Source organism: Rhipicephalus microplus, unplaced genomic scaffold, assembly GCF_043290135.1.
Source record: "Rhipicephalus microplus isolate Deutch F79 unplaced genomic scaffold, USDA_Rmic scaffold_16, whole genome shotgun sequence".
In the NCBI taxonomy this organism is placed as follows: Eukaryota; Metazoa; Arthropoda; class Arachnida; order Ixodida; family Ixodidae; genus Rhipicephalus; species Rhipicephalus microplus.
In genome coordinates this window covers 14,041,669-14,058,109 of record NW_027464589.1, presented here as the reverse complement: position 1 = coordinate 14,058,109, position 16,441 = coordinate 14,041,669, and the positions used below count along the sequence as shown (strand labels likewise).

At 48.4% G+C, this 16,441-nt stretch overlaps 1 long non-coding RNA gene across 1 annotated transcript in view; it reads left to right on the top strand.

Moving 5' to 3' along the window:
- LOC142784934 (uncharacterized) overlaps nt 1-16,441 on the top strand; it is a 78,382-nt gene that overhangs the window by 14,538 nt on the left and 47,403 nt on the right. The gene's annotated exons all lie outside the window — the stretch shown is intronic.

Genomic DNA, 16,441 nt, shown 5'->3' with positions numbered 1-16,441 from the left:
GGCGTTAAGCTCGGTTGGACCTTATGCTACAGCTTACTGCTTGCAATACTGTGGTGTTGTGTGTGTGTGTGTGTGTGTGTGTGTGTGTGTAAGTGCCTTCTGCGTCTTTGCCGTTTCCGGCTTAGTCTACATACACCTATATACACCGGTCTCATGCAGCTCATCCAAGACCATGGCAGCTTATTTCATCAGCTGCATGCATACAGGTATAAATGCAGTGGGTGACTTCAGTATCTTCCTTCTTCCCCTGTCAGCCGCAGAGAAGGTTCATATATGCTTCTCCCTGAGAACAATGGAGGCTTGGGCCAGTTGGTAATGCATATTTGATGGAATGAAGTGCTGTGAACGGCTCTCCTCAACACAGATGTCTATGCGTAACCTCCTGTGTCTCTGCTTTTGTTGCCCGTGAATTGCGCTTCATTTGATCAAGTATGCTCATCCATATAACTGCCATCGTTTCAAGGGAGTTTTCAGTGTACAGCCCACTCGCATGGGTGTAGCTTCATCCAACACCCATAGTTTAGGGGTGTTTATAAACAGCTATTAAAGTAGGGTGTAACGTTTTTTTACACCCTACGGTTTTATGGTGTTTAACACCTTATTGTTTAGGGTGTTTCTAGAAACACTAAAAGGGTGTTGCCCACGGGACAAAACAAATACACCCTTAAGGGTGTAAATTTTTTAGAGTGTATACTGTTTATCACGCGGCGCTGAACATGCAACGCTTGCACGAAAAGGCGAGTTTCCAATGCTTTGCTAAGACGACATGGTGGTGGCACATATCGGTCGCCTTGCGTCCTACACCTTATCGCCTCTAAGAAGGGCACCCACGCCAGTCTCAGAGCCATGCACTTCGTTTTTCAAGAAAACTGCCAAATAGCGCTCATGTCTTACGTGTGACGTGACTTGATTCGTTCGTTCGCTTCCGCTGAATGCGCGAGGCACTCTTATGCAGCGCCTTCAGAATATCAATCACTGATTTCTTGCGCAGAACATCAAATAAATGTTTTTTTTTACTTTCTCCGCACGCAAGGTTATCGTCTTTGAACGACATTTGCATTGTAACATGCAGATACGTGGCCATTTTTTATTGTTGCCCTTAACTTTAACAAAATTGATAGAATATTGCTGTAGATTCCTCACTGCACGAAATGCTGATTAACTGCTACGGCAAAATGTATGTTTCGACTAATGCCTGACTGGCAGCGTCATCTGCATGACCACCTAATATAAAACCACAGAGGCTGAGCTTGGTGCTTTTGTAAAAGGTAACAATTTATTTTGTGTCAAATTGAAGCATGAAATGAGCATTGACGCGTGCTTGCTATGGAGAAACGTATTTTTGCTGCAAGAAACGTGTACAAGCGTGCTACGCTAATAATTGTGGGTTGATTGATTGATTGATTTGTGGGGTTTAACGTCCCAAAACCACCATTTCATTATGAGAGACGCCGTAGTGGAGGGCTCCGGAAATTTCGACCACCTGGGGTTCTTTAACGTGCACCCAAATCTGAGTACACGGGCCTACAACATTTCCGCCTCCATCGGAAATGCAGCCGCCGCAGCTGGGAATCGAACCCGCGACCTGCGGGTCAGCAGCCGAGTACCTTAGCCACTAGACCACCGCGGCGGGGCTAATTGTGGGTTGGAAGTTAGCGACTGGCCGTAGTGGACACGACAAGCTTATATTCCTGTTTAGAAGACATAGCCATACGAAGCACAGCGCAAGCGGATGCACACGTTTATAGGAAGCAACCCAGCGTTCCTAGACCTGCATGCAGCCAAAAACTTTCTGTTATGATTGCAGGCAAACGCAAGAGAATAGCGCGCACAAGCGTACTTCATTCAGTGTAGCTAGGCGAAATTTCACATGAGAAAGCGTTTCTCTGCGGCATGATCCTAATATTTGTTGCTTCAATTTTCTACGATTTTCACAAGCGCGAATTCGATTGTAATCGAGCCATATTGTGGTGAATTTTTCGGATGATTGGTCCAGCTCTGCAGCTTCTATAAAATCAGTCGCAATCGAAAAACGCAATCCTAACCAGGTTAGATCACGATAGTAAATGCACCAAGTATCAGCCAGTCGTGTTTGTGCCCTTGAATGAGCATGGTGCGAAGTCCTGCTTAACATGAATCAATGGCATGTTATACTGGAACATGAATGGCATTCTAATGTTTCGAAAAAAAAAACCTTTCGATTGTTTTTACAGCTTCAGCAGTAAGATGATGAATAGGTTTTCGAAGCTGACTGCATTTTCGCCTAAAGCTCAAAACAGCAAAGCGAAAATGGCTATACGCGCGCATTCTACAGAGTGAATCCTTGAAGGGGCCCTGCACCACTTTTCGAGCATGTTCAAAAAACGCCGCTGATCCGTAGTAGAGGCTCCCGAGAACATGCGAGTCAAATATTCTGGCACAGCAGGCGGCGTGGAATTCATGATAAGTTATAAAAGGCGACTAAATTGATTTCTCTTCTGTCGAAAACTCACGGAAGAAACTCAAAAATCACTCGTAGAAGGCCACGTATCAGTCATTGGCTAATTTAAAGATGGCGCTCTGTCGTTAAAGAGGTCGCCGTGGACGGCAGTGACATGTCCATGCCCGCGCGTGCGATCGCACAGAAAAAGCCGCATATTCAAAGAAAAAAAAAGTGCTCAAGGTAACAAGGCACGTGTGAGGTGTTTTCTTTGCGCCTCCCCTCTTAGCTTCCAGCGCTTTTGTCGGAACGAGTGAATAGTGAATAGGATTGCAGCGTGCGACAAATATTTGTTTCTCTGTTCATACTGAACGAATTCTTAAAAATTTTGTGGCGTGGAGTTTGTAAGGCCGTAAGCTCTTCAAGTAAAATCATCCTGTGGTTACCTAAAAACTGTTTAGGGCACCCTTTAAGCAAAAAAAAAAACCCCTAAGCTGAAGTCAGCAATTGCGGACAGAAATCCGCAAGGTTAAAAAGACATGAAGACACCTCACATGGACAAATAGGAGTTGTGGTGCTGTGGACTGCGGTAAAAGTTACCTTGGTGAGATAAGTGACCTCAATATGAAGACTCAAGTACGCATTAGGCCAAAATGGCCGAATTGGGAGCAACAGCTGCTTTTAGTCCTTCATACCAACTTTCACTCCGCGAAAGGACCAAGCGAAACAATATGACCGACATGTTCGAAAACGGGAGAGCAACTGTATTAGTCTCATTTGATTAATATGTAGGGTTTAACGTTCCAAAACAACCATATGATCATGAGAGACGCTGTAGTGGAGGGCTCCTGAAATTTCGACCACCTGGGGTTCTTTAACGTGCACCTATATCTGAGCACACGGGCCTACAACAATACCGCGTCCATCGAAAATGCAGCCGCCGCAGCCGGGATTTGAACCCGCGACCTGCGGGTCAGTAGCCGAGTACCTTAGCCAGTAGACCACCACGGCGGGGCAGTGTATTAGTCTTAAGTTCGTAAGAGAGCAACGGAAGGAGGAACCACAGCAAATGCCCTCGTCACGCAACGGTTACTCCCCTGAAGGACGCCGCACACAAACATGCATGCCGCCCACATATATATTCATAGGTCAGAATATTATATTGTTCTGTATGCCAAACTTCACCAAACCAAAACAGTGATCCATTTTAGCATCCGCAGATAATAAAAATTGGCTGATCGCACGTACAGTGGGAATCGATGATATGCAAAGCACGAATGAGAAATGTTGATAGGTCACTTTAAACTCAGCATAACGTTACCAGGTGTCGGTAAATGATGCCGTACATGACTTCCATGTGATGATTATTATGTTTGGATGTGTCATTTAGCCTCGTCATGTTGGTATGTTGTCATGTTCTTACATGACATGCGTGTCATAGTTATCATGTTTGCACCAGTCATATACTTCCTCAACTAATAACGTCACGCAACACGAATTTTGGTATATGTGGAGCTAGCAACATGGCCGCGAGCGCATCATGAAGAGCCCAATATACTCCTATGTAGCATTAATGGGCGTGCACGCTGGGAACAGCGACGATACGTTAGCAAAACGCGAGCACTCTATAATGTGACGCCAAGCGCGTCCAGCGTCCATCGGCATGGCCCGAAGACAACCAGCACGAAATGCAAGATGTTGCGTTTTGCGTCGATGCGTTACCCAGACAACGATGCGTCTGCCTTTTTCCATGACGGAGAGACGTCGGGCTTGCTGACACTCGAATGCGTCAAAGCAACGCAGCGTGGTGCGCGCCAGCGAGACCAACTTCGTGTGCTCCGCGGATGCCGGCCGTCTCCTCACCGCCCGCTACGTGCGCGAGCGTCATCCCGACCCTCGCGTAGCAGCTGGAAAGCCGCCGCGGCGGCTTCCTCTCAAGGGACTCCCAAGACGAGACCGCGGTTTCCTTCTCCGTCTCCGCACCGGAGACAACTACACCGCCGAGCGAAAACATCGGCACTCCGGGCGTGGCAGTCCATACTGCATGGACTGCGGCGACCTGGAGACTCTGGACCACCTTTTGCTTCATTGCCCGGCTGGTGACGCGAGCAGACAGGTGATGCTCGCAACGTACGGAGCTCTCGGCCTGCCTCGGACAACAACTGAGCACCTCTTGTTCCCGAACAGTGGCCGCGCGCATATCAAGCGTGCCCTTTCAGCGCTGCTCGACTTTGTAGACGGAAGCGGACTGCGTGAGCGAATTTAGAGAATTCGCGCCCCGTGATTTTGGTAGACGATCTGTGCGTCCCCCCCTTCCTTTGCTCGCTCTCTCCTTTCTCTTTCCTCTCTTCGCTCAAGTCTATTATCCCCCATTCCCCTTCCCATGTGAACCACTGCTGAGGTGTCGCACTTAGCTGCAGACAGTTGCGGGGTTCACTTTTCTTTTCTTTTCCAATTTTAAGAACCACTTCCCCCCAGCGAGTATATGGCAGGACCGGCACCTGGCGTGGCAACGCCGGCGTGACACGACGGTATAAACGCCGGCGAGCACGCACACCACGTCACGTCGAAATGTATTGGCGCCTTGACTGTGGCATGTAGTCATGTTCTCACAAGACACGCCTCTCATGATTATCATGTTTGCACCAGTCACATACCTTCGTCATTCATTGGTGTCACGTAATACCAAGTTTGGCATATGTGAAGATAGCAAAATGGCCGTGAGCGCTTCATGAGCGTGGTATGCAGTCATGTTACATGACACGCATTTCATGATTATCATGTTTGCACAAGTATGATACTTTCGTCATCTATTCACGTCTCGTAATACCAAATTCGGTATAAAGCTAGCAAAACGGCTGCCAGCGCAATGTGAGCATGGCTTGTAGTCAAGTTGCTACATGACACGCATCTCATGATTATCATATTTGCACCAGTCACATACTTTGGTCAGTCATTGACATACCGTAGTACCAAAATTGGCATATGTGACGCTAGTGAAACGGCCGCGAGCTCATCACAATCATGGCATGTAGTCATGTTGTTACATGGCACGCATGTCATAAATTTTATGCTGGGTCGGTCACTTGTGTTTGGCATGCAATCATGTCATACCATACCGCTTTTGCAACATGTCATGCGAACGAAACCACCGCAAGAGCTTCGAACTATGAAATGTAAATAATGACATTCACGACATACATGTCACGATTTTCATGTTATGACAAGTCAAATATGTTCCTCATACAGTGATGTTATGCCATACCAAGTTTGGTATCGATACCATTATCAAAATGGCCAGGACAGCTAAAAGTTGTAGGCGGCTAGATAGATAGATAGATAGATAGATAGATAGATAGATAGATAGATAGATAGATACGCTCAGAGTAGCTGAAGTTTGCTTAGAAATGCTTGACATTTAAAATGGCAGCGTTGGCTGGAAGCACAAGACCTGATAATACAGCTACCGCATGCGCCTAACACACGCAGCAGCAGCATAAATACAGATGGCACGTCAAAGCAGACCAAACGCCAAAATACGTGCAAAACAAGGATGTAAAAAAAGAAAGCCCAGATGAGCCGTTTGTCTGGTAGGGAAGGGCATCAAAGCCGATCATCACCGAAACACATGCGAAACAAGACCTAAAAAAATATCGAAAAAAATTGGCCCCGTCTCTGCATTTAATCTGATATTTTCGTCGAAAGACGATAGTCTTGCGTGTAGAGAGAGTGAACAAAGCATTTATTTGATGTTCTGCTCAAGAAAATCGGTGAATTGTATTGTGGAGGCCCTGCGTTAGATTACCTCTAGCGTGCAGTGGAGGCAAACGAGCTGATCAAGTCATGTCACACGTGAGACATGACCGCTATCTGGTAGTTTTTTTTAAGAACAAGGCGTGTGGCTCTGAGACGGGTGTGCAGGCCCGCCTCAGAGGTGATGAGGTATAGAACGGAAGGCGACGGGTAGGTGCCTCCACCGTCTCGTTTTAGCAAAGCGTTGGAAACATTCGCCTCTCCGTGCAAGCGTTGGATAGTCAGCGCAGCGTCATAAGCGCTACGGTCCTTAAAATTGCTTCTGTATGCGTTTCCAGTAAAAGACACACATGCAGAATATATACGTGTTGTTATGGTGCCCCAGACACGCGCAAGAATTGCTTTTTAATCGACAATTGTACAAGTATGAACGCTGAACTTTAAGCAACATCAATCAATCAAGCAATCAGTTTATTATCATGTCATAAAAGGATGATACAGGCAGTAAAATATACAGAAGAGGGTCCCAAAGTACAAGATTGCAACGGGACCCTCTGTGATCATTACAAATAATAAAAAAACAAGCAGCTGTTAGAATCGTAGAAACAAAATTATATAAAGCAGGATGAAAACAAAAAGGCATAGAATCAAAAAACAAATAATACAGCATAAAACAACACAAAGAAGATAGATCAACTATTTAACAGGTACTCTTTTATAGAGTTTTTAAAGGAAAGTAAAGAAACTTTGCATTTTAGCGAAATGGGCGAATTATTCCATATGGTGATGGCACAGAAGAGAGAAGATGATTTACCGTAGTTAGTACGAACCTTAGGAAGTAAAAAGTTATTATTGGCCGCAAACCTGGTTGTGTTAGTATTAACTAACATCTTAGGATCAATGAAATTAGCAGAAAGTTGATTTCTTATTTCTTTATGCAGAACATAGGTGGGCGCTGCGGATGGGGTCGGCCGTTTCAAATACCCAATGCTGTTAAGAGTAGACAAACATACAAATGTACAGACAGATAGACAGACAGACCAAAATTTTTGCGTCGAAGGTCCCCAACAAAGACTATCGTCTTTAGAAAAAAGCATACCCAGACGCGCATTTCATGAGCCGTAAAATATAGTAGCACGCTCTAACGTGTAGTTTGAAGGGCAGGTGTGCGCCGAGGCGGTTTCGACCAGCGGCGGCGTGAAGGTCGTTCCGAGTCGACGGCGGCGTCGTCGTCGGCGCATGCCGGGCAAAATGATCGGCGGCGGCGCACGGGCACTTTTCGTTGGCGGCAGCAGCGCCGGTGACGTGAAAACCGAAAGTACAATTTAAAAAAAAAAACTACTTTAGTGTGGTTTCTGTACTTATTTAGCAAAAATTCAGTACTTTTACAGTAATGCCTGAGACAACAGCATGGAGATGTAAGAGGACTGGCAAACGCTCCGTAAATGATTTGTTTTCCTGCATACATATTGAACGCAAGTTCTTTCAGGGCCCCGTTTGGTCACATAGCTAACACTGTATCGCAAGAAATTTTATTTCTTTTACTCTCGCAGCGATGCTGTTATGTCTGCTAGGTTTTTTCCTTATTACCTTCCACTTTGTAATGTTTTTACTTCCAAAAAACTGTTAAGCTTTGATTCATTATCAAATGTCCCACCTGCCTCTGTAATGCCTTCCAGCCTTGAGGCTACTAATATATGAATGAATAATGAAGGAGCCTCTTTTCAATGGTTAAGTAGGAGCAAGTCGAGCTCACAGTCTGTGTGCGTATGCGCTGCTTTTTTTTTCTGAGTAAGAGACAGGTCGCCAATTTATGTAGGTCAGAATGGCATATAGTGAATCATGAAACACCCGAGAAAGGCTCTAATTTGTCTCCCATAAAGGACACTGCTCAGCGACTTATCGCGCAAGTGCTACAACGCAATGAATTCTAAAAGAGTGAAATCATTATAGGACTCGCTTTTAGGGGCGAAGATCCTTAGAGCGACACCCGTTCATCCCTCGTAGCCATTGTAATGTGTAACAAGTATAACATTTCGGCCTCCAAGGTGGTGCCGGTGAGAGATTTCTTCTGTGCGTTGTTGAAAAATAAAAGATAGCGTTCAAAATACATGTCAATGGCTGCTAAGGAGGAATGAGAGACAGGAGAATTCGGCTTATAGTTAACGCGCACACTGCGATCCCCATTAGCAGCCATTGGCATGTACATTGAGCACTATCTGAAAAGAAAGCGTTGCTACGTTATTTTCGCTGCTTGTAACCTCCTTAGTTTTAAAAAGGTTTAGCAAGCGTTGAGCCGCAGTGCCGTGAATACAATGAGCTATTATATATCATGAACTCGAGGTGGTTAAAGGTGGGAAGTAAACCCGAAGCGCAAGCCGTAAGGAAGTGTGCGTGTGCCACCTCTCGTTTAGTCCTTGGAATGTCCGCTGAATCGCGGTGCCTCTATATAGAGAATATATGATGAAAACATGCATGATAGTGGTACTTGGAGTGTTGAATAGATGGACGAACGGACACACAGACAGATGCATGGATGGACGCATGAACGGACGCAGGAGCGGATGCATGGACGAAGGCAAGGACGGACGCTCGAACAGACGCACGCATGGACGGGCGGATGGACACATGAACAGCCACACAGACGGACGCATGGACGGACGGAAGCAAGAACGAATGGGCGGACGAATGCTCCGCCCACTCTCCATCATTCACTCCGTGAATATGCTGCCATTTGTTTTTCTTTGTTTCCATTTTTGAAGACTACATTGTTGTAAGACGCAAGGAGGTGAGGTGGGGGGTGGGGTGGAGTGCATTGCTTGGGTCTCATTTGTTTGTAAGAGTCCTTTTCACCAACCCACTAGCCCATACTCCCTCGCCCTTTCGTTCCCTAAATGGAGTACAAAAACAAAGTTTTGAAAGCGACATAACCTGTCGAACAGATTTGTGTAGATACACAAATCATCTACGAATTGTAATCAAATATTGTCGCCCAAGACGTAGTTAAAATTAATTTTTAATCACGTATCGCCCTAGAGCATAATGGATATGCTCGTCATTCGGGTAAACAAACACCCCTACCCCCGTGACGTGTTTTGTGTTGGCTGCTCCTGGCGAGAACCATTTCAATGGAAAGAGGGGCAGACTTGTACGGGAATAAAAAGGCTGGTGTTTGAGCTTCAGCAGGATTTTTTGAATGGGTCATGCATACTGTCACGATGAGTCACGAGTACTGGGGGATTTATTAAACCACCGGGTAGCAATCTCTAGGACGATGCGTGAGTCGTGGCTGGCTCTCGATCAGAAAAGAAAACACGCGATCTTCTTTTTCCTCCAGATTGAGAGCCGCTCTTGCTGTCGACCCACTACGTGCTGGTGGCATTATCCCCCCTTCCGAAAAGAAAAAAAAAACAAGTCTCAAAAAGAGGAAATAAAAGTACATAGCATCACCGCGATGCTACTACATAGGCACGTGAAAAAGAAATTGAAAATTTGGATAAAGTGAAAGTAAAAATTGAAGAGCGTGCCAATATAAGAAACGTCAATGAACGAGAAAGCAAGTTCACACAAATAAACAGAAAACACAAAGGATGCTGTACGGTAAAAGAAAAGTTACGAGCAACGCGCAATAAATGGTTTCATGCGCAACACATGAACGACGTCCGGCCTCAGTCGTGTCCCGCTCCGTGCATGGGGTGTTGAGTCCGGAACCACTTCGTAGTTCACGTCACTGACGCTGCGTAACACTTTGTATGGGCCAAAGTACCGGCTCAGTAACTCTTCACTAAGGCCACGGCGGCGGACGGGCGTCCACACCCAAACTTGATCTCCAGGGTTGTAAAACACTTCTCTGTGGCGGGTGTTATAGCGTCGTGCGTCTGCCTGCTGTTGCTGGCCGATGTGCAGTCGCGCGAGTTGCCGGGCTTCCTCAGCACGCTCTGCGAATTCTTTGGCGTCAGTTGCCAACTCGTCTTCGTCTTGACACGGTAGCATAGAGTCTAGCATGGTCTGCACTTCGCGGCCGTAGAGAAGCCGAAATGGCGTGAATCGCATGGTCTCTTGCACGGCGGTATTATACGCGAAGGTCACGTAAGGTAAGATCCGGTCCCATGTTTTGTGCTGTACGTCAATGTACATTGAGATCATGTCTGCGAGGGTCTTATTCAGTCGCTCGGTAAGTCCGTTTGTTTGCGGGTGGTACGCAGTTGTCCTTCGGTGTCTGGTGTTGCTCAGTTTGAAACCTTCGTCCGTAAGCTGCGCCGTGAATGCCGTCCCTCTGTCCGTTATTACACTGGAAGGAGCACCGTGTCGTAACACGATGTGGCGCATAAAAAATTGTGCTACCTCAGAAGCCGTGGCTCGTGGGATCGCTTGCGTCTTAGTGTAGCGTGTCAAATAGTCGGTCGCCACGATCACCCATTTGTTGCTGTCCGCAGATAGGGGAAATGGCCCGAGAATGTCCATGCCGACTTGGTCTAACGGCGTGCAGGGTGCTTCGATGGGCTGAAGCAAACCGGCTGGTTTAACAGATGGTTGCTTTCGGCGCTGACATTCCCGACAGCTCTTGACGTACTTTTTGATGCTTGCTGAAAGTCCTGGCCAATAGTACCTCTCGCTCACTCTGGCAAGTGTCCTTGAGTAGCCCAGATGACCGGATGTGGGTTCATCATGGCAAGCAAAGAGGACGTCGTCTCGCATGTCTCGAGGAACCACCAGGAGATAAGCACGGCTGTTCGAACGAGCGTTCTTCTTGTACAGCACACTGTCTCGCAGGCAGAACGACGTCAAAGAGCGGGATAAATGACGTGGTATGATATCGTTCTGGCCCTCTAATTGATCAATGATTGGACGAATCTCTGCGTCATCTCGCTGCCGTTTGCTCAAGTCTGATGCGCTAATGGCGCCCAGGAAGCCTTCGTCTTCCTCTGCTTCCTGACTGACGACATGAAGGGGTGCGCGTGACAGTGTGTCAGCGTCTTCATGCTTATGGCTGGACTTATGGACGATGGTGACATCAAATTCCTGCAGCCACAAGCTCCACCGTGCTAGCCGACCTGAAGGGTCACGCAGGCTTGCCAACCAACAGAGCGCGTGATGGTCCGTCACTATCTTGAAGGGACGACCATAAAGGTACGGGCGAAACTTTGTGATTGCCCACACGACTGCGAGGCACTCTTTCTCCGTAGTGAAATAATTCGCCTCGGCACGGGATATAGAGCGGCTGGCGTAGGCAATGACTCTTTCGGCGTCCTCTTGACGCTGAACGAGCACTGCACCGAGCCCAATGTTACTAGCGTCGGTATGCACCTCCGTGTCAGCATCATCATCGAAATGAGCGAGAATGGGCGCTGATTGCATGCGCTGTCGCAGCTCATCAAAAGCTGCTTGTTGCTCGTTTACCCAACCAAACGGCGTGTCGTCCCTTGTGAGACGAGTCAGAGGTTCTGCTATCTGTGAAAAGCCATGAATAGACCGGCGATAGTAGGCGCACAAACCAAGGAAGCCCCGGACGGCTTTCTTATCGACAGGAGCTGGTAATTCGGCAACAGCGGCAAGCTTGTCCGGATCGGGCCGGATTCCTTCGGCGCTAACTACATGCCCAAGAAATTTTAGCTCTTTATAGCCGAAGTGGCACTTCTGTGGCTTTAGTGTGAGGTCCGCTGATCGGATAGCTTCCAGCACGCTGCGCAGGCGGTGAAGCTGCTGCTCGAACGTGGTAGAGAAGACCACCACATCATCAAGGTAAACAAGACAAGTCTGCCACTTGAGCCCTGTGAGGACAGTGTCCATCATTCGCTAGAAAGTCCGGCGCTGAACACAAGCCAAAAGGGAGCACTTAAAATTGGTATAGGCCGTCTGGAGTCATGAAGGCTGTTTTCTCACGGTCTCGCTGATCTACCTCAATTTGCCAATACCCGCTTTTGAGATCGAGAGAAGTGAAATAATGGGCACGACGAAGTCTATCCAGCGAATCGTTGATACGTGGCAGCTGATACACATCCTTTTTGGTCACGTTGTTAAGCTTTCGGTAGTCGACGCAGAAGCGTAGCGACCCGTCCTTCTTTTTGACAAGTACGACTGGAGATGACCACGGGCTGTTAGATGGTTCAATAACGCCATCGCCAAGCATCTCGCTGACTTGCGTACGTATCGCTTCACGTTCTTTAGCCGACACGCGGTAGGGGTTCTGGTGTATCGGGCGTGCGTCCTCGTACGTGATGATCATGTGTTGAGTGATAGACGTCTGGCGGATCTTTGAGCAACTTGCGAAGCAAGACCTGAACTCGAACAAGAGCGCTCGTAGCGCAGTCTGGTTATCGGTGGGCAGATCAGGATTGATGTCAATATTACTCATTGACGTGTCGGTGGTATCCACTAGTTCTGACGTGGGACAGTTGGTGACGTTTGCTAGTTCGTGGGCAAACGCTATTGAAGTGCTACGGAACAGATGCCGATGCTCGTTGCTAAAGTTGGTTACGAGCAAATCAGATCGGCCATCACGAAGGTGTATTACGCTTCTAGCTACACAAATGCCTTGCTGCAGGAGGTGTTCTAAATTTGTCTCGGCCACCACATCGCCATTGCCCAAACCACAGCATGTTATGTCGACTAGAACACTTGCTCGTGAAGGAAGCGTCACGCTCTGTTCAGAAATACGGAGTACGTCGACACGCTTTCCGTCATCCTGCACGTTGATTGCTCGCTGGGCTGAGAACGTGATGCGGCGCTCTTGCAGATCAATGATCGCCCTATTTTCCTGTAGAAAGTCAACTCCCAGGATAATGTCACGGGTACATTCGCGTAGAACGAGGCAGCTTGCTACAAATGTATACCCTTGGATCTGTACTCTAGTTCTGCAGGCACCCAGTGGAGTAACGACGTGGCCACCAGCTGTCCGAATCTGCGAATTGTGCCACGGCGTGATGACTTTCTTCACCTGCGTTGTCAGTTTCCCGCTCAGTAGGGAATAGTCAACGCCGGTGTCCACAAACGTATTAACTGCACAACCATCAACTGCCGCTGCTATGTCGAGTAAAAGTCGGCCATCTTTTGCAGCAGTATGTGATGTCGGAGTGGTTTCTGTACGGTTCTGCGTTAATAGGAGGTCTTCAGCGCTTCGACGTTCAGCGACCCCACCCCCAGAGGTCGCGTGGGCTAGTTTCTCAGGCGGGGGCTGGGAGATCGTGTGGTAGAATACCGCTGGGGCGTTGATGAAAATTGCCTCGGTGATGGCGAGCGCGACTGGCGCCCGGCAGACGGTGGTGCATGCTGCTGGGCGAGGTAGTTTTCGATTTCGTGTGGTCTCTGGCCGTAACGGGGTGGCGGTGAGTACGCAGAGAAGCCGCGAAGCCCAAGACGGCGATATGGGCACTGGCGATACAAGTGATCAGCTTCTCCACAGTGAAAGCACAGAGGCCGGTGATCAGGTGTGCGCCAAACATCAGACTTCTGAGGAGACGTGCGCTGATCGTCGATGTACTGAACTGGTGGCACCGAACGATGGGCGACAGGAGGGCCAGGGACAAAGGGCAAAGGCGGTGGTGTGTACGTGCGTTCGTAGTACGGTATGTGCTGTGCTGACTGGAGTGCAACAGCAGGAACAGGATAGACGAGTAATGGCGGCGATGCAGCAGGGAGTTTCAAGGCTTCCGCGTAGGTTGTCTCACGGCGGTATTCAGCAGAAGCTGGTGCAGATGTATCAGGAGGCAAGGTGTTCCGGAGGGCCTGGTGCAGCTCATCCTTGATCACAGTTGCAATTGAGCTAACCATAGGATGAGGTGTTACACCAGCCTTTTGCAACTCTTCGCGTACTATATCACGGATGAGTTCACGTAGATGGTCGTTGCTGGTTCTAGTGGCGGTGAAAATGTCGGCAGTAGACATGCCACTGACTTGCCTGTCGTATTGGTTGGATCGCTGCTGCAGCATTTTTCTATTGTCACGGCTTCGGACAGGAACTCCGCGACCGTCTTCGGAGGGCTGCGCACGAGGCCGGCAAAAAGCTGGTCCTTGACACCGCGCATCAAGTGACGCAACTTCTTGTACTCCGTCATTTTTGAATCGGCCCGTTTGAAGAGGCGCGTCATGTCTTCGACGTACGTGGTCACAGTTTCGTTTGGCAACTGGACGCGGGCCAGAATAGCTCGTTCAGCTCGTTTTTGGCGATCAGCACTGGCATAGGTCTGCAAAACTCTACGAGAGAACTCGGGCCACGTCGTCAGCTGCTCCTCTCGGTTTTGATACCACGTATGTGCCCCGTCTTCGAGATAGAAATAGACATGACCCAGTTTCGCCGCGTCGTCCCACTGATTCAAGGTAGCTACACGCTCGAAGTTCGCCAACCAGTCCTCAACATCCTCGTGCTCCGTGCCATGGAACGTCGTCGGTGCCCGTGGGCTTTCGTATAGCGGTTCAACGTCGTGCTTCCCGTGCCTGTTGACGAGGTTTGCACCGAAGCGCTGGTCATGTTTGTCGACGTGGTTGGAGCAGTATCGTCGATTTCCGGAGGCAATCCCCTGATTCAGCGGCTGGTCCGATGCACGGGAGTATTGATTGGCACTGGACTCGTATCACGCCTTCCTGGGGGGAGGGGTCTGCAGCATCCGTGAGACTACCCAGCACCTCCATCAGTTTGTCACGATCAGTCACAAGTATTGGGGGATTTATTAAACCACCGGGTAGCAATCTCTAGGACGATACGTCAGTCGTGGCTGGCTCTCGAGCAGAGAAGAAAACACGCGATCTTCTTTTTCCTCCAGATTGAGAGCCGCTCTTGCTGTCGACCCACTACGTGCTGGTGGCAATATTTACAACGCCGGAGAGGAAATCGCAGGAGTGCCCACAAAACCTTCGTTTGAATGACTTGTCAACATGGTGATTCACCTGCACGCGGTTTCGCGCGTCCACCTAGCCAGTTATTTTTGCACAAAAAGTTGTGATTCCTTGCCTTTGTGCACAAACCCCTTTGGGTGCCGCCTCTCTCGGCGCTCTGTGGTACCAAGACTTCAACAATTACCATCGCGTGGCCGAGCAAACGAGCTTTGCGGCCGTCAGTTGCAAAAAAATAAAAGCGACAATTTTTCGTAAGTGCTCCTTTGCTCACAGAGTCCAAGAAATAGGGGCTATTTATGACACGCACCAATCTTATCTCCAATCACAGTGTGAAGACGGGGTTGCTGGGGCGTAAAGTACGACTGGAGCTGGGGATTATCATAAATAAAAGGCTGTCGCAACGGCTTTATCAGCGCTTCATTGCGCAAGAGATTCTTTTTTTTATCTTGCTGTGCTATCTCCATGCCTTACCATTACCTCCCACACAGCTGTTTTGTGCTTGCAAGCTATGGGTGAGGCGAGTTTAACCTAATCCCTCCAGCCTCCCAGATCAGTTACTGCAGGCTTCCCTTGAAAAACATGTACAAAAATATTTGAAATCCGCTTTCTCGGGCAAGAATAAATAAATCTGAACAAACGTAAGAACTCCAATCAAAATAAGCAATCACTTATTCACCACTCGTCACCACAGCGGTGGAAGGGAGAAAGTAATCCGTGACCTCTGCACCAACGGTTATTTACAAAGGCGTTTATTCGCAGAGCCCTCCGTGAGAGAAAAGACGGGGAAAATGTGGCATCAACTGCGCCGCAACAACGTCACGTGTTGGTCCCCTACATTGTGGGCGCCAGACTCTAGCCTTTTTAGGCAAGAGTCGACGTTGCCTTACACCACCATCGGCAGTTTCATCCGCTGCTCCAAAGACCTTGCACCTGCGGGAAGAGTGCAGGGCATCGTGTGCAGGATCGCGTGCTCCGGCTAAACCAAGAACTTAAATGAAAAAAAAGTGACAGCACAGGAATGACTTCCGTCAAATGAACAGTGAACGGAGTGCAGAGGCAGAACATTGTTAGCGGGTTGCCAACCATACCAGTCCCGACAACGCGGTGATCTCCTAAACAAAAAAGATTGCCCGCAGCTTCCCTCGGGGGAACACTGAGGAGGATGCGGAGCATATAGTTGGTTAACGGGGTGTTAAAGTGTGACTTACTTGGGTCGATGGCTAAATTGGTTAACGTGGTTGTGAAATGGGGTGTTAAATTGCGACTTACTTGGGTCGATGGCTAAATTGGTTAACGTGGTAGTAGGAGGGGGTGTTAAATGAGTGAACACGTACACACGTATGCGAAAAGGCGGCGCTGGTCGAAGGGACGTTGATCATTGTGTTTGTGGATTCGTTGGCATTCATTTCACCGCGACTTTGGGCGTCGACGCGCCGT